At 45.8% G+C, this 16,950-nt stretch overlaps 1 protein-coding gene across 1 annotated transcript in view; it reads right to left on the bottom strand.

Annotated features, from left to right (window-relative positions):
- Window positions 1–10,865, bottom strand: part of LOC122938966 (leukocyte elastase inhibitor-like) — a 62,830-nt gene extending 51,965 nt beyond the window's left edge. The window contains exon 1 of the mRNA XM_044294859.1: window positions 10,737–10,865. The gene's annotated coding sequence lies outside the window, so the exon portion shown is untranslated. The remainder of the gene's footprint in view (window positions 1–10,736) is intronic.
- Between the last annotated feature and the right edge of the window lie 6,085 nt (window positions 10,866–16,950).

Here is a 16,950-nt window from a genome sequence, read left to right as displayed (position 1 = left end):
TGATTCTTGTAAAAAACAAAACGAAAAAAAAAAACTGATCCTTTAAAAAAAGGATTCTGTTGCATGGGTTCTGCACATTTGGCATCCGTTTGAGCTATTTCTATCTGAGAGTTCACACCAGTGTTCAGCCTTTCCTTTCTTCTGCTCCGTTATAGGAGAGGGAGAACGGAAAGGATGGATTCGGCACATAACTGAACCCAACAGAACCTATAACTGAGCAGGAGATAACGGAAAGGCTAAACGCTGATGGGAACTCGGCCATACAGGACTTTTCTTTCTGTCTAAAAAACGGATCTCAGATAGAAATGGCTCAAACGGAGGCCAAATGTGCATAACCGATGCAACGGGATCCATTTTTATTTTACAGGATCTTTATTTTTCTGTTCTTCTGATGGATCGGAAGAACGGAAAATGAGACAGAGATGTAAACTCTTGCTTACTATAATACACAGCATAAAATAGCAGAACTATTTTTAAACAACCACAGGAATGGCGTCTAGTAGTTAGTGCTTTTAAGCACTGCATCCTTGGTATAGGGCTGAATGTATGAATACACACATACATTCATTAAAGCCTTAGGCTTGTTTCTCATTTAAAAGCCTCCATTGGCGAGATAACTAGGTTCCGTTATTTATTTTTATATATATATATATATATATATATCTATCTATCTATATATATATATATATATATATAGTAGACGAAAAAACGAGGCAGCACTTCCAGCTTCTAGTGTACGGGTGAAGACCCCAAACTTTAATCCAAGCGACGTTTCGGCCTACTCAATGAGGCCTTTATCAAGCTACATAACAGTGCAAATAACTGGGTATATATACCCACACTACATAGACAAGTGAGTGACAATCAGTGATTACACCTGTTAACAATCAAGTCACATGACATGGGAATGCATAGTCACATGGTGTTCAGATATAATAAACATAATACTTTTTCACATTTACGTGCATCAAAGGTGTACATCTTGTTCATAAAAAGATAAGTGATGTGCACAGCAGTTATAGTGCATATACAAGCTTGATTTTCCTCCCCCTTGGCCATTTCCAACCATACTGTTAGTCTGGATTTGTGCGCATGTATTTGCCCTGGCCGCGCTGGGCTCGTCCGCTTGTCTAGGCTTGTTTACGTCGCCATGGTGACGGCGGGGTCCCGCCTGCGACGTGACGTGCGCTGAACCACATGGTCTGGCCTCCCTCCCCCAGCAGCCGCGGCTCCTGCGTGCGTTCCGGTGGATGACGCTGCGGTCCATTGGAGCGTGACGTGGGGGCGTGGCGCTGTTGGGGGCGCGGCCAGAGCTGTCGGGTCCGGCGCATGCGCACTGCCGACTGGGGGACGCTAACGCTGAAGGCATGGCGATGTTGACAAGCATAATGTGCGTAGATGGTGAGCTCCCTCCAATTTTTAATACTGTTCAGCTGCAACTGCAGCATATGATTTTAACTCTGTGTGTACTGCACTGTATAATGGTCACTGTATAAAAGGGGCTTGGATCCTCTATACATTATGTATTGTATATGCACTATAACTGCTGTGCACATCACTTATCTTTTTATGAACAAGATGTACACCTTTGATGCACGTAAATGTGAAAAAGTATTATGTTTATTATATCTGAACACCATGTGCCTATGCATTCCCATGTCATGTGACTTGATTGTTAACAGGTGTAATCACTGATTGTCACTCACTTGTCTATGTAGTGTGGGTATATATACCCAGTTATTTGCACTGTTATGTAGCTTGATAAAGGCCTCATTGAGTAGGCCGAAACGTCGCTTGGATTAAAGTTTGGGGTCTTCACCCGTACACTAGAAGCTGGAAGTGCTGCCTCGTTTTTTCGTCTACTATATACCGTGGAGGAGCGGCCTGCCTCTGTGGGGATTTGCACCCAGTCCATTGGCTCTGACTGTGCTGCTGCACTATTTGTGTTTTGTATATATATATATATATACACACACACACACAAGATATATTAGGTTAGATAGATAGATATTCACACACACCTTTCACATACATACACCTTTTATGCAAGCTAGATGGATTTGTCAGATCCAGATACCTCCCAACCAGGGGCGGATTGGCCATAGACCTTACAGGGAAATTTCCTGGTGGGCCGATGCCCGGGGGGGCGCCTGAGCCCCCCTCAAGGCTGGCCAGTGAAATTTTTTGAGGATGTATTTTGTGCTGCTGGCGACAGTAGTTTGTGATGAACTGTGGTATTTGGCTCTGTTGCGGTGTTATAATGTACCACAATCTAGTATTGTTGGCCCTGCCTTCCATCTGTTTGGACACAACTACAAAACTGGGCCACTTTAAGTTCCCAGTCCACCCCTGCTCCCAACCGTCCTGGATCCTGCGGGACAGTCCCGGATTTCAGTGCCCGGTACAGAGGAGGTATGTCCCGCTTTCTGGCAGCTGTCTCTGCTTCCATAGAAAGCAGAGACAGCTTCCTGTAATGATGAAGCATTAGCCGTCCGACCGCTCGCTGCTCCATCATTCCTCCCCTGTCTGCGCTCCACACTGCAGGTCTTGGCAGGGGCGGGGGTGGCCGGGAGCTCCATGTATTTTTTTTTACTGCCTGTGAAGGGGGCACAGCTAGGCATATTACTTTACTGTGATGGGGCACAGCTGGGCATATTACTTTACTGTGAGAGAGCACAGCTAGGCATATTACTTTACTGTGATGGGGCACAGCTGGGCATATTACTTTACTGTGAGAGAGCACAGCTGGACATATTACTTTACTGTGAGGGGGCACAGCTGGGCATATTACTTTACTGTGAGGAGGCACAGCTGGGCATATTACTTTACTGTGAGGGGGCACAGCTGGGCACGTTACATTACTGTGATGGGGCACAGCTGGGCATATTACTTTACTGTGAGAGAGCACAGCTGGGCATATTACTTTACTGTGAGGAGGCACAGCTGGGAATATTACTTTACTGTGAGGGGGCACAGCTGGGAATATTACTTTACTGTGAGGAGGCACAGCTGGGCATATTACTTTACTGTGAGGGGGCACAGCTGGGCATATTACTTTACTGTGAGGGTGCACAGCTAGGAATATTACTTTACTGTGAGGGAGCACAGCTAGGAATATTACTTTACTGTGAGGGGGCACAGCTGGGCATATTACTTTACTGTGAGGGGGCACAGCTGGACATATTACTTTACTGTGAGGGGGCACAGCTGGGCATATTGCTTTACTGTGAGGGGGCACAGCTGGGCATATTACTTTACTGTGAGGGGGCACAGCTGGACATATTACTTTACTGTGAGGGTGTACAGCTGGGAATATTATTTTACTGTGAGGGGGCACAGCTGGACATATTACTTTACTGTGAGGAGGCACAGCTGGGAATATTACTTTACTGTGAGGGGGCACAGCTGGACATATTACTTTACTGTGAGGGTGCACAGCTAGGAATATTACTTTACTGTGAGGGGGCACAGCTAGGAATATTACTTTACTGTGAGGGGGCACAGCTGGGCATATTACTTTACTGTGAGGGGGCACAGCTGGACATATTACTTTACTGTGAGGGGGCACAGCTGGGCATATTACTTTACTGTGAGGGGGCACAGCTGGACATATTACTTTACTGTGAGGGTGTACAGCTGGGAATATTACTTTACTGTGAGGGGGCACAGCTGGACATATTACTTTACTGTGAGGAGGCACAGCTGGGAATATTACTTTACTGTGAGGGGGCACAGCTGGGCATATTACTTTACTGTGAGGGTGTACAGCTGGGAATATTACTTTACTGTGAGGGGCACAGCTGGGCATATTACTTTACTGTGAGGGGGCATAGCTGGGCATATTACTTTACTGTGAGGGGGCACAGCTGGGAATATTACTTTACTGTGAGGGGGCACAGCTGGGAATATTACTTTACTGTGAGGGGGCACAGCTGGGCATATTACTTTACTGTGAGGGGGCACAGCTGGGCATATTACTTTACTGTGAGGGGGCACAGCTGGGCATATTACTTTACTGTGAGGGGGCACAGCTGGGAATATTACTTTACTGTGAGGGGGCACAGCTGGGCATATTACTTTACTGTGAGGGGGCACAGCTGGACATATTACTTTACTGTGAGGGGGCACAGCTGGACATATTACTTTACTGTGAGGGGGCACAGTTGGGCATATTACTTTACTGTGAGGGTGCAGAGCTGGGCATATTACTTTACTGTGAGGGGGCACAGCTGGACATATTACTTTACTGTGAGCGGGGACCCAGCTGGGCATATTACTTTACTGTGAGGGGGTACAGCTTGGTATATTACTTTACTGTGAGGGGGCACAGCTGAGCATATTACTTTACTGTGAGGGGGCCACAACTGGGAATATTACTGTGAGGAAGCACAGATTTGACATATTACTGTGAGGGAAACATAACTGGGCATATTACTGTGAGGGGAAACAGCTGGGCATATTACTGTGAGGTGGCACATAACTGGGCATATTACTGTGAGAGGCACATATCCGGGCATATTACTGTGAGGGGGAACAGCTGTCAGTGTCTAGTCAGGACAAGAGTGAGTGGGGGAGGAGGGCATACTACTGTGAGGGAGCACATATCTGGGCATTGCTACCGTGAGGGGGCACATATCTGGGCATCACTACTGTAAGGGGGCACATATCTGGGCTTAATTACTACAAATGAGGCACAATGCTGGCATAACTACTGTGTGGTGGCATAAAGAGGGAATAATTACTATGTGGGGGCATTTAGGGGACTGGTTGGGATTAGGTGTTTAGTTAAGTTTTGGGCAGTTAGAGGCGTTGCCTAGTTTGGCACAAATTTGCGCCGCATATATTGTTCCTCTTTCTTCTTTTTAAATGTTGGGAGGTATGCAAAGTGCACTATTGCTTGTAATATGACAGGAAGTGAAGAGGAGCAAACCGGTGAGTGTGTGTGTGTGTGTGTGTGTGGGGGGGGGATTCTTAAGGAAGCTCCAGGGAGATTTTTTTTAAGGTAGCAGCATAGGCTAGCTTCAATGCTGCCCTCCACCATACGCTGCCTGCTGTGTCTAAGGCCCTGCCACTGCTCCCGGGCCTCCCTTCTAAGCTCGGGGCCCCGAAGCAGCTGCTTCCACTGCTTCCCCCATAGCTACGCCCTTGATTACAGGACTTTATGATGAAAAACTGTTGGAGGTGGGTCTAATCGTACTTGGTAAAAAGTATTCATATTGTATACATATAGTTTGGGGGCTAAGCGTCGTGTGTTCCATATTAACCCATTATGTTATAATCCCAAGCCATTAAGAAGACTCCTAGATCAGCGGTCCCCAACCGCCGGGCCGCAGCCCAGGACCTAGAGGATGGTTTGCCGGGCCGCGGCGATCAGGGCAGTCTTTAACGCTGTACTAATGAAGCGCTTCCATTATGGAAGCGCTTCATTAGTACAAAAGGACCAGGAAGCGGTGAAGGATCTGTACTTACCACTTCCTGGTCCTCAGCTCGGCTATCGGCTGTGCAGGGCTGCGCCCAGCGTGAGGTCTCTCTGTGACCTCACACTGTGCGCCGCTATACACAGCCAGCCGACAGCAGAATGAATGAAGAGGATCGAGATGGTGACTAGGAGAGGTAAGTGTTTATTTTATTTTATTTGCACTGGGGGCTGATGGCTGACCTGGGGGACATTGGGCAGACATGAGGGGCTAATGGGGGGCTTATGGCTGACATGAGGGGCTAATGGGGGGCTTATGGCTGACATGAGGGGCTAATGGGGGGCTTATGGCTGACATGGGGGCCTTATGGCTGACATGAGGGGCTAATGGGGGACTTATGGCTGACATGAGGGGCTAATGGGGGGCTTATGGCTGACATGAGGGGCTAATGGGGGGCTTATAGCTGACATGAGGGGCTAATGGGGGGCTTATAGCTGACATGAGGGGCTAATAGGGGCTTATGGCTGACATGAGGGGCTAATGGGGGGGGCTTATGGCTGACATGAGGGGCTAATGGAGGCTTATGGCTGACATGAGGGGCAAATGGGGGGCTTATGGCTGACATTGGGGGGCTTAGGGCTGATATTGGGGGGCTTATGGCTGATATTGGGGGGTTTATGGCTGACATCGGGGGGGTTTATGGCTGACATTGGGGAGGTTTATGGCTGACATTGGGCAGGTTTATGGCTGACATTGGGGAGGTTTATGGCTGACATTGGGGGGGATTTATGGCTGACATTGGGGGCTGATAGATGGCTAAACGTTTGGGGGTCTGATCTGAGGTCTGATTAACATTGGGGGTCTGATTGCTGGTCTGACCTGAGGTGTAATTTTTTTTTTCTTATTGTTCTCCTCTAAAACTAGGTGCATCTTATAGGGTGAAAAATACGGTACAGTGCAGCAGAGACCAGTGCAGCAGAGACCATAGTCAGTTTATATAGTCGTTATATAGTGTTATATATTTTAATATGCACCTTGTGTTTTGTTATGCGCGTGAATCGGTCAGCTTCGCCCACCCCCTAGGCCCAGCCCCAGAACCCCCTCCCCCTTTCCCCCCCACCCGGTCCCTGGGAAAATTGTCTTGCATGAAACCGGTCCTTGGTGCAAAAAAGGTTGGGGACCACTGTCCTAGATGACACATAACAGCCAATCACACTCCCACACAAATGGAAAAGCATGCATACATCAGGACGCATTTTAATTGTGTCTTACAGGGCTTATTCAGCATACATATAGCCATTCATGTGTCTTGTATCAATGTTTTTGTCCCCAAAATGTGTCACAATTTTGGAATTAAAGTTGGAATCATCTTGGATAATGTTGGAGTCTGGCGCTGGCCCTTCTTTTATGCACAGGTTTGAGACACTATCAGTGCCTCAGACTTCTTCTTTTTATGCACAAAGGAAGACATTTATCAAAACTGGTGCAAAGGAATACTGGTTTAGTTACCCATAGCAACCAATCAGATTGATCCTTTCATTTTCCAAAGGAGCACTGAAAAATGAAAGGTGTAATCTGATTGGTTGCTATGGGCAACTAAGTCAGTTTTCCTTAGCGCCAGTTTTGATAAATGTCCCCAAAAGTCTTTTTACCGTCATCTGGTCTGATGCAGTGCAAAACCCCAAGGCGCCTCGCTGCCAGTAACATTAACAACTATGATCAGAATGAGATGAGAATCGGGGTGGGCGAACTGGTAACTGCAGTTTCAGACTAGAGTCTAAACTAGTCATTTAGTCTAGGAATGCAAACTACTTCGTAAAGAAAAAAATGTCTACTGTATGTGAGAATTTCCCTTCTCCGCTTATTGCATTCTTGTGAGTTTTAGCTTCTCATTTTGCATTGTTAAACATGCAGAAAGACAGGTAAGACTGGAAAATCAATATAATGGCCACAGGGAAGCCCAGTCCGGCTCTGAAAACAGCTCGTGTCCTATAAAGGAAGGGAAACTAAACCGTAAAAATACAAATTGTCACCATAAAAAAAACAAAAAAACTTCAGTTTTACATAGAAAACAAATAGGCATGAAAACACTGTGGGGGAGGCAATAGTTTCGGACCCCTGCTGATCAGACAGACAGTGGTGGCCTATCTGGAGGATAGGCCATCACTTGTAAAGCGTTGGACAACCAAATTCAAGAAAAGGTGAGGGACCCATCTGTAAGTTTAAAAGTCAATAAATGTGGACCATTTCAAGATGGTGAGCACCATTACAGCACCAGTACAGGGAGAAGCAGATGGAGACATTCAGTGCTGTGTCTCCGAGACACAATAATGTGAGAACAGGTTCTTGCAATCTGTGGCAATTTATGATTGTATGAGGAATCATTTATATTTTAGCGTAAAAAAAAGAGCTTAGCTTCTGACTGAACTGGATATTTTACATCCATGTTAGGGTACTTTCACACTTGCACTTTTCTTTTCCGGCATAGAGTTCCATCACACGGGCTCTATACCGGAAAATAACTGATCAGTTTTATCCCCATGCATTCTGAATGGAGAGCAATCCGTTCAGTTTGCATCAGGATGTCTTCAGTTCAGTCGTTTTGACTGATCAGGCAAAAGAGAAAACCGCAGCATGCTACGGTTTTATCTCTGGCGAAAAAAACTGAAGACATGCCTGAATGCCGGATCCGGCATTTTTTCCCATAGGATTGTATTAGCGCCGGATCCGGCATTCAGAATACCGGAATGCCGGATCCATCGTTCCGGCATGCGCAGATCGGTAAAAATGTGAAAAAATGTACAAGACGGATCCGTCGGTCCGCATGACAAGCGGAGAAACGGATCCGTCCTTGCAATGCATTTGTGAGACGGATCCGCATCCGGATCCGTCTCACAAATGCTTTCAGTCGGCGGCAGATCAGCGGAACTGCCCGCCGGATCACACTGCCGCAAGTGTGAAAGTAGCCTTATCACATGTCTTTTTTTAAATATTTATATATATATATATATACACATTTAACATGCCCGGGAACCTGATTACAAGTGCTCATTTTTCCTGCAGTGCCACCCCAGGTGCTGTTTGTGATGCAGTATAAAAAACGGAAGGTGCTTGAGGGGGTAAGTACGGTATCTTTTTTATTATTATTATTAATATTATTATTATTATTATAGCCGTGTTTCTCCCATTTTTAAAATAAAACCGCTCAGGCAACCTCTTTATCCCCTTAGTGACCACGCAAATTTTCTCATCATTGTTTTCCAAGAACTAAAACTTTTAATCTTTTTCATCAATGTACCTGTATGAGGGATAAGTTATAGTTTTTAATGCACCATTTTGGGTACATATCATTATCGATTAAAGCCAGCTGCCTAGCCTAGACCCCTCAGTAAAAAGCCGTATTTGTGGTCTTGATCAAGCAGTGGGTACAGAGAAGAAAACTGATTATGTTCAGCGATTTGTCTCTGTTGGATGCTAGATGTCCTGAGCCAGAAACAGGTACAACATCTTTATTGGAAAACCCTTAAAAGGAGTCTGTCATCACAGTTTCACCTTTTTAACCCTTCCCATAGCTTTCTAGCAGCATTACAGTTGATAAAAACGTTACCTTTTATAAGCAATCGTGGACCTATAAAACTGGCAAATATCATCTTAGTAGGATATGCAAATGAGGGCCCGCAAGTGCCCATGGGCGGCGTCAACCTTGTAGGTGCCCAGACAGTTCGGCCTTATCGCCTTAAGTCCACAATTGCTTTTACCCTGGGTTCAGACCTGAGCGTTCCGAAAGGAGCGCTCTGTATGCGCGCTTGTACGGGCGTTTACAAGCGCACATACAGAGACAGCCGTGCACACATTGTCGCGCGTTCCCGAAAGTCTATTGTACGGGAACGCGCGACAAACGCTCAAAAAAAGGGTCAGGTACTTGTTTGAGCGTCGGGCGTTTTACAGCGCGATCGTACGCGCTGTAAAACGCCCAGGTGAGAACCATGCTGATAGGGAAGCATTGGTTTCTCCTTGTTGTGCGTTTTACAGCGCGTAGGAACGCGCTGTAAAACGCTCAAGTGTGAACCCAGGGTTAAGGCTACTTTCACACTAGCGTTCATAGGTCCGTTCGTGAGCTCCTTCAAACGGAGCTCACGAACGGACCTATGAACGCTAGTGTGAAAGTAGCCTTAAAAGCAATTGTGGACTTAAGAGTGGACCCGAACGCCTCCGTCCAGCCCTGATGCAGTCTGAATGGAGCGGATCTGCTCAGACTGCTTCAGTCTGGCGGCGTTCAGCCTCCGCTCCGCTTGCCTCCGCACGGACAGGCGGACAGCTGACCGCTGCTTGCAGCGTTCAGCTGTCCGCCTGGCCGTGCGGAGGCGAGCGGATCCGTTCAGACTTACAATGTAAGTCAATGGGAACGGATCCGCTTGAAGATGTCACCATATGGCTCAATCTTCAAGCGGATCCGTCCCCCATTGACTTTACATTGAAAGTCTGAACGGATCCGCTCAGGCTACTTTCACACTTAGAATTTCTTCTAAGTTATTAATGCAGACGGATCCGTACTGAACGGAGCCTCCGTCTGCATTAATATGATCGGATCCGTTCAGAACGGATCCGATCGAACGCTAGTGTGAAAGTAGCCTAAAGGTAACGTTTTTATCAACTGTAATGCTGCTAGAAAGCTATGGGAAGGGTTAAAAAGGTGAAACTGTGATGACAGACTCCCTTTAAAAACATCATGTACAACTATTAAAATCATACCTACGCGTTTCAAACATAGTATGACATGTCCTTAATCGTGGTACAGTGGTCTTATGTACTAATCAACTTTTTATAGAATTTCTAAACCTCAAAAGGTGTTCTGCAAAACAGAACTAGAGAATTAACCCTATGCATACTGCAGTGAACATCATGTGAGAACAACACAGGGTTAATTCTCTAGTTCCATTTTGCTGAACATCTTGTGAGGTTAGAGATACTATAAAAGATATTTTTAAGGATTTTCCAATAAGGAAGTTTTTACAGAGTGCTGGAGATTTTTCGTTTTGAATTTGTTGATAGCGGGTACTGTATGGCTTCACAGCCACAAATAGTGTCCTGCCCTGAAGCATTCTTATGTAATTCAGTAGTTTTATGTTTTACCCTTTTCTCCCTGACTGAACTGGCAACAACGGCTGAACTGCATATACTGTATACCCAGATATTCCAAAGCCAGAGATATACACATATACAAGACAAATAAAGAAGCAACCTAGGTTGCTGACAGGAATATTTTTTCTTATAGTAAGTTTGGATTTTTCTTAAAGAGGGCTGTAAAGAGACCCTTACCCTATTTGCACTTGTCTCTGTTTCCTGCAAAGCTGTCACAGCTGTAGATTTCTCAGGTGGGTAGTGGCCAGTTACTGCAGCTTTCTTCTGCTGTATGTGAAACTGTAACAAGACTCAGGAAGAAGAAGGGGAGGGAGGGTTGTAAAAGCACAGCGGATCTGATGTCATGGTTCCTAGGTGATTGATCTAATCTACAAATGACTGTCCAGTGCAATCAATGAACAATGTCCTTTATGGAGATCTTTGCCAGGCATAACATTATAAATTATATATGAAAATTGTAATGTATTGTGGAGATTTGCTCTGGTAGACAGGCTTGCGGACGCAGTATAAAGGCAACGACAACATCTTTAACTTAAACAATTCGGTGTTTATTCACATAAGGATAAGCAAAACAAATAGTCAGTTTAAAGGAAAACAGTCACCTTGAGTCTGGTGTTTGTTCACACCATGCAGCAATGCAGAAGTCCTTGGACATAGCAGAAACCACCTGCTCTCACAACAACAAGGTAGCAGGCCTTTACCCAAGCCCAAACTCCCAGATCCTAACACAGAGACTGCCAAATAGGAGTAAATTTCTACCACCTGACAGTGCTGCCTGTGTTTTATAGCCCAAACCAAGACCTGGCCTGGAACGTGGGGAACTGCCACCCACCCAGCACTTTGGCTTCTCCCAGTAAGAGCCAGCTCGGATCGGCTTTACAGCCATAATAAATAGCAAAACCATGTTAGCCAGCACTAGCTGCCGCTGGCACATGAAATTACCAGCTCTTACCTCACCGAGGCCAGGAATCTTGGTGACACATACCTTCCGTCAATGACAGAAACAGACCCTTGTGCCTTCCTACAGTATATATGCAGTATAAATAGTACATAAAAATGAATAAACACATAGGGGGAAATTTATCAAACTAATGTAAAGTACAAATGGCTTAGTTGCTCATAGCAACCAATCAGATTCCACCTTTCATTTTTCACAGCTTATTTGGAAAAAAAGGAGGAATCTGATTGGTTGCTATGGGCAACTAAGCCATTTCTAATTTACACCAGTTTGATAAATGACCCCAACTAGGGCTGAAACGATTACTCGATTGAATCGAGCATTTCGACACAAAAAATCCTTGATGCTAATTTTTTGCATTGAGGATTCATTTGTATCATGTGACCACGGAGCGGGAGTGAAGAGCTTGCTATTACTTACCGCTCCGTGGTCACCCGCCGGCCCGTACCGCACTGCACTGTATCCTGGCACATCGTCAGGTCATAGTGCACGTAAGGTTGCACTATGACCCGATGCTGTGTGACGTCAGGATCCAGTGCAGTGCGCAGAGAAGAAAAGGAAGGAGCTGTGGAGCGGCGCCCCTACAGGAAAGTAAGTATGTTATTTCACTGGCGCTGGGGACATCGCACTGAATGGGGACAGCCGGCAATGGATGGCATGGAGGGGCAGATGGGAGTGGGGAACATGGGGGGGCTCACTGATGGCAGTGGGAGACATGGAGGGGCTGATCTGATGCACTGGGGGAATGGGGGACATGGAGGGGCTGATCTGATGGCACTGGGGGAGTGGGGGACATGCAGGGGCTGATCTGATGGCACTGGGGGAGTGTAAAACATGTAGGGGATGATCTGATGGCACTGGGGGAGTGGGGGACATGGAGGGGCTGATATGATGGCACTGGGGGACATGGAGGGGCTGATCTAATGGCACTGGGGGAGTGGGGGACATGGAGGGGCTGATCTGATGGCACTGGGGGAGTGGGGGACATGGAGAGGCTGATCTGATGGCACTGGGGGAGTAGGGGACATGGAGGGGCTGATCTGATGGCACTGGGGGACATGGCAATGGATGGCATGGAGGGGCAGATGGTACTGGGGGAGTGGAGCTGAAAGCACTGGCGTGGGGGACAGCTGAAGGCACTGGGGGGAATGGAGCTGATGGCACTGGGGTGGGGGGAGCTGATGGCACTGGGGGAACTGATGCACTTGGGCTGATCGCACAGGGGGGAGCAAAGGGTGTTGGGGACTGATGGCAGGGGGTCTGATGAGTTTTTTTTAAAGGAAAACAGTCTATACATTTTTTCTTATTAGATTACTCGATTAATCGTAAAAATTAATTGATAGAATACTCGATTACTGAAATAATTGTTTACTGCAGCCCTAACCCCAACTGTGTACCAGAGCAAGATGTACCATTGAAATGCACTGTAGAGTTTTTTATTAATTTTCATGAACTATTCATTTTAATAAACTGTTGAAAACACAATGCAGCACTTCTGGAATCCCTGTCCCTGCATTACCCTACTTCTCTTCATTGTATCTATTTGCCAGTCACCTTTGTGACTGAATTAGAGGGAGAATGCTGCAGCTTGTAAGCCCTTGGGAGGACCAGTTCATATCATATCATAGCATTGTGCTTGTGGTTGCACAACCTACTTCAGTAAGATGTATAGCTAGCCCTAACGCGCATCTGACTTCACTGGGGTACTATACAAGGGGGAGTGCTGTAGTGATGTCTCAGTACAGGCATAATCTAATCATTGATGTTACAGAGATAACACAGTGATGTCACCTTACATACATTTAACCACTTGAATGGAGATACCCCCCTTCCCCTTGACTGCTGTTACTCATAGCAGCTGCTTTGTCTGCCTCCACCTACCATGGCAGTTACTCCCACCTAGCAGTTTGTGTGTCGTTAAAAGATATTGACAGTATCCACTATAACAGTGACATCTACAGTACCCTGTCCCTTTAACAGTGACCTACACAGTGGCCTGCCCCCTTAACAGTAACATCCACAGCGTTCTCCCCTTTCTTACTGAACTCCATAGTACCCCTTCTTCTTAACAGTGATTTCCACAATAACCCGTCGCCTTCACAGTGACATCTACAGCACCTCACCCCTTAACACTGACCTCCATAGTGGACCGTCCCCTTAACTGTGACCTCCACAGTTCCCTGTCCCCTTAACAGAGACCTCCACAGCACCCTCCCCTTTATCAGTGACCTCCACAGCATCCCGCCCCTTTATCAGTGACCTCCACAGCAGTCCACCCCTTAAACAGTGACCTCAACAGCAGCCCGCCACTTCAACAGTGACCTCCACAGCGCCACTCCTTTATTAGTGACCTCCACAGTACCCCATCTCCTTAACAGTGATTTCCACAACACCCAGTCCCCTTAACAGTGGCCTCTACAGAAATATTCCCCTTAACACTGACCTCCATAGCAGACCATCCCCTAACTGTGACCTCTACAACAGCCTGCCCCTAGGGTGATTAAATAAAGGAACCCACATTATTTTCAACTTCGATGCTGGATTCATCTCTTCATTCCTACAAGTTTACAGCACACTGCTGCTGTCTGAGAGTGAGCTGTTCAAAAGGACATCCCTGCATGAGATAGTCCCAAAAAATGCATTAGCCAATAGAAGCCTGGTCACATGACCCTTATCAGCCAACAGAAGCTCGCAGGCCCTTAGTCTCCAGGTTTTAGGCCGGACAGTCCGGCTTTCAGACTCCCTGTCCTCCGTCCGGCGCAGGGCCTGGACGGATTTTCTTTTGAACAGCTCCCTCTTAGACAACAGCACTGTGCTGTCTAAGTGTGAGCTGCAGGGAGAAAGTTACCCTCACACCCCTGCAGCTGACCGAGGTTGATTTTTACCTTCATTTTTTAAATCCCTGTCGGCTGTGGTGTGGGAGGGGACGTGGCATAGCGGGACCTGGGGGTAGTGTTTTTAAGTCCGTCTTTTGAGGGTGGCCTGAATGGCCACCCTACCTAACCCTGAACATTGACCTCTACAGCACTCCGGTCCCTTAACAGTGTCATCCACAGCACCCTGCCCCTTTAAAGCTGACCTACAGCAGTGAAGAAAAATGGCAGGATTGTTATGGAAACCAGGTGTAAAACTGTGTTTGTGGAGACTAAGGGCCTGCGAGCTTCTGTTGGCTGATAAGGGTCATGTGACCAGGCTTCTATTGGCTAATGCATTTTTTGGGACTATCTCATGCAGGGATGTCCTTTTGAACAGCTCACTCTCAGACAGCAGCAGTGTGCTGTAAACTTGTAGGAATGAAGAGATGAATCCAGCATCGAAGTTGAAAATAATGTGGGTTCCTTTATTTAATATGGTACAGATCCATACAGTGACTGCATCACCTCAGTGTTCCAAGTGATCGTCTACGCGCTTCAAACCAACGTGTTCTTAATCATGACTAATCAGAATTCAAAATGGCAATGGCTATAGGGGCTAGTCACAACCACTCCTCCCATCTCCAGGTGGTGATTAGAAGCAGTAGATTGCGACACACCCAAGCCAGAGCCAATAGGAAAATCTGAAGTTAACATTGGTGTAAATTAAAAGTGTGTAAAAACCAAATGCGTGCACTTAAAATGTGTACTGTTCAGGCTCTTGTGTCTAAATCAGGAATAACAAGATATATACACCAGTCTCACATAAAAAGATGGAAAAAATAAATTCCTGAAAAACCGCATGGTCTGAACAGTGGTTTCCAATGTTAAAGCACAAAACAAAAAAATGCATATCAAACATGGCAGATATAACTTGATAATTGCTCCTTTGAAAGAAATAAACAAATAAATGTATAAGCACACCAGGAATGGACCTGATCCTAATACAAATACATAAGTTATTTTTTCAAGTTCAAGCCATTCGGATGCCTCGTTTTTAATCGAAGAATCCAAAAGGCTTCCCTCTGTATTTATCGCCTTTAGAAATTACCCCTTTGAATAGAAGGTGAAACTCGCTTGATTCCAATAGCGGAAAAAGTTTGTAAGCTCCTATCATGCACTGAAATAAAATGCCTAGCTGCATTTGAAATATTGACATACGAAGAATTGGTAACACAATTCAAATGTTCCAAGATTCTATTTTCAACCTTCTTATAGTGCTTCCAACATAAAGGAGGTCAAATTGTGTACATCTGATAACATAAATGACCCCAGTGGTATTGCAGTTTATATAAGACCTAATGGGGAAAGTTGAAATATGTTCTGAATCCTGGAACATTTTGGTGGGCAGGGCATAACCGCAAGTTTTGCAGGGATGGCTGCCACACCGAGTGAACCCGGTATATTTGAGCCAGGTGCTTGCCTGGGTTCTCTTTGGAATAGAAGTGAAAAGTGAAGAAGACAATGAAGAAGCCAGCGTGGGAGGCCGTCTAGCTGCCACTCTATAGCCATCCTGCAGTAAACCATGCAAAATGTCATCTTCATGTAGAATCGATATACATTCCGAAACCACCTATTTAACCTGATGGAATTGGTTACTGTACGTAAGAACCAAGGTAGGCAGGTTGTTGCGATCTTTCCTGCCTGCTATATTCTCACCACCCCCAACCTTATCACTCCTCCCGAAAAGTAATGTCTTGCGATTTTTTCCTATGTGCTATTTTTTCAGCTCTTTTAATCATCCAACTAGGATAACCCCTTGCCAACATACGTGACGTGATGGCACGGCATTCCATGATGAAGGCAGCATCATCACTACAGTTTTTTTCTGGCACGCAACATTTCACCTACCGGTATAGATTTAATAGTATGCATGGGATGGTGGCTATTAGCTCTTAAAATCGCATTACCAGCAACTGATTTACGATAAGTAGATGAATGTTTATTCGAATGGGGAATACCCGTAGGAGTTAGATCGAGAAAATTGATCGTGGACCTGCCCTGTGAATGAGTGAATCTCAGATTATAAGGATTGTCATTAAGAGAAAATCAGGTATGGCAGGCACATCGCTGCTCCAAATAATGAGCAGGTCATCGATGTACCTGCCATACCAATCCAATGCCGCCACAAAAGGATTGTCAGTGGTATATATATACCTTTCCTCCCAGTAAGACATGGTTAAATTCGCTAGGGAGGGGGAAAATTTTGCCCCCATCGAAACTCCCCATGTTTGCAAAAAGAATAGACCTTCAAAAGAAAAATAGTTATGAGTCAATAAAAATTCAGTGACTTCTGTAATATAATCTATAAAATGCAACTTGTGACGGCTGTACTTATGCAAATGAAATTCCAGTGCGAATAATGCCACGTCATAGGGGATGGAAGGATAGAGCGAAGAAACATCACTAGTGAGCCAGGTAAAGCCGGAAGACCATTCTTTCTGATAAAAACTTCTAAGAACATCTCCAGTATCTTTAATATACCCTGGTACTCGTTTTACAAGGGGCTGTAAAATCGCGT

Source organism: Bufo gargarizans, chromosome 5 (genome assembly GCF_014858855.1).
Source record: "Bufo gargarizans isolate SCDJY-AF-19 chromosome 5, ASM1485885v1, whole genome shotgun sequence".
Taxonomy (NCBI): Eukaryota; Metazoa; Chordata; class Amphibia; order Anura; family Bufonidae; genus Bufo; species Bufo gargarizans.
Note: the sequence above shows the minus strand (reverse complement) of the source record. Positions and strands in the feature narration are given on the sequence as shown.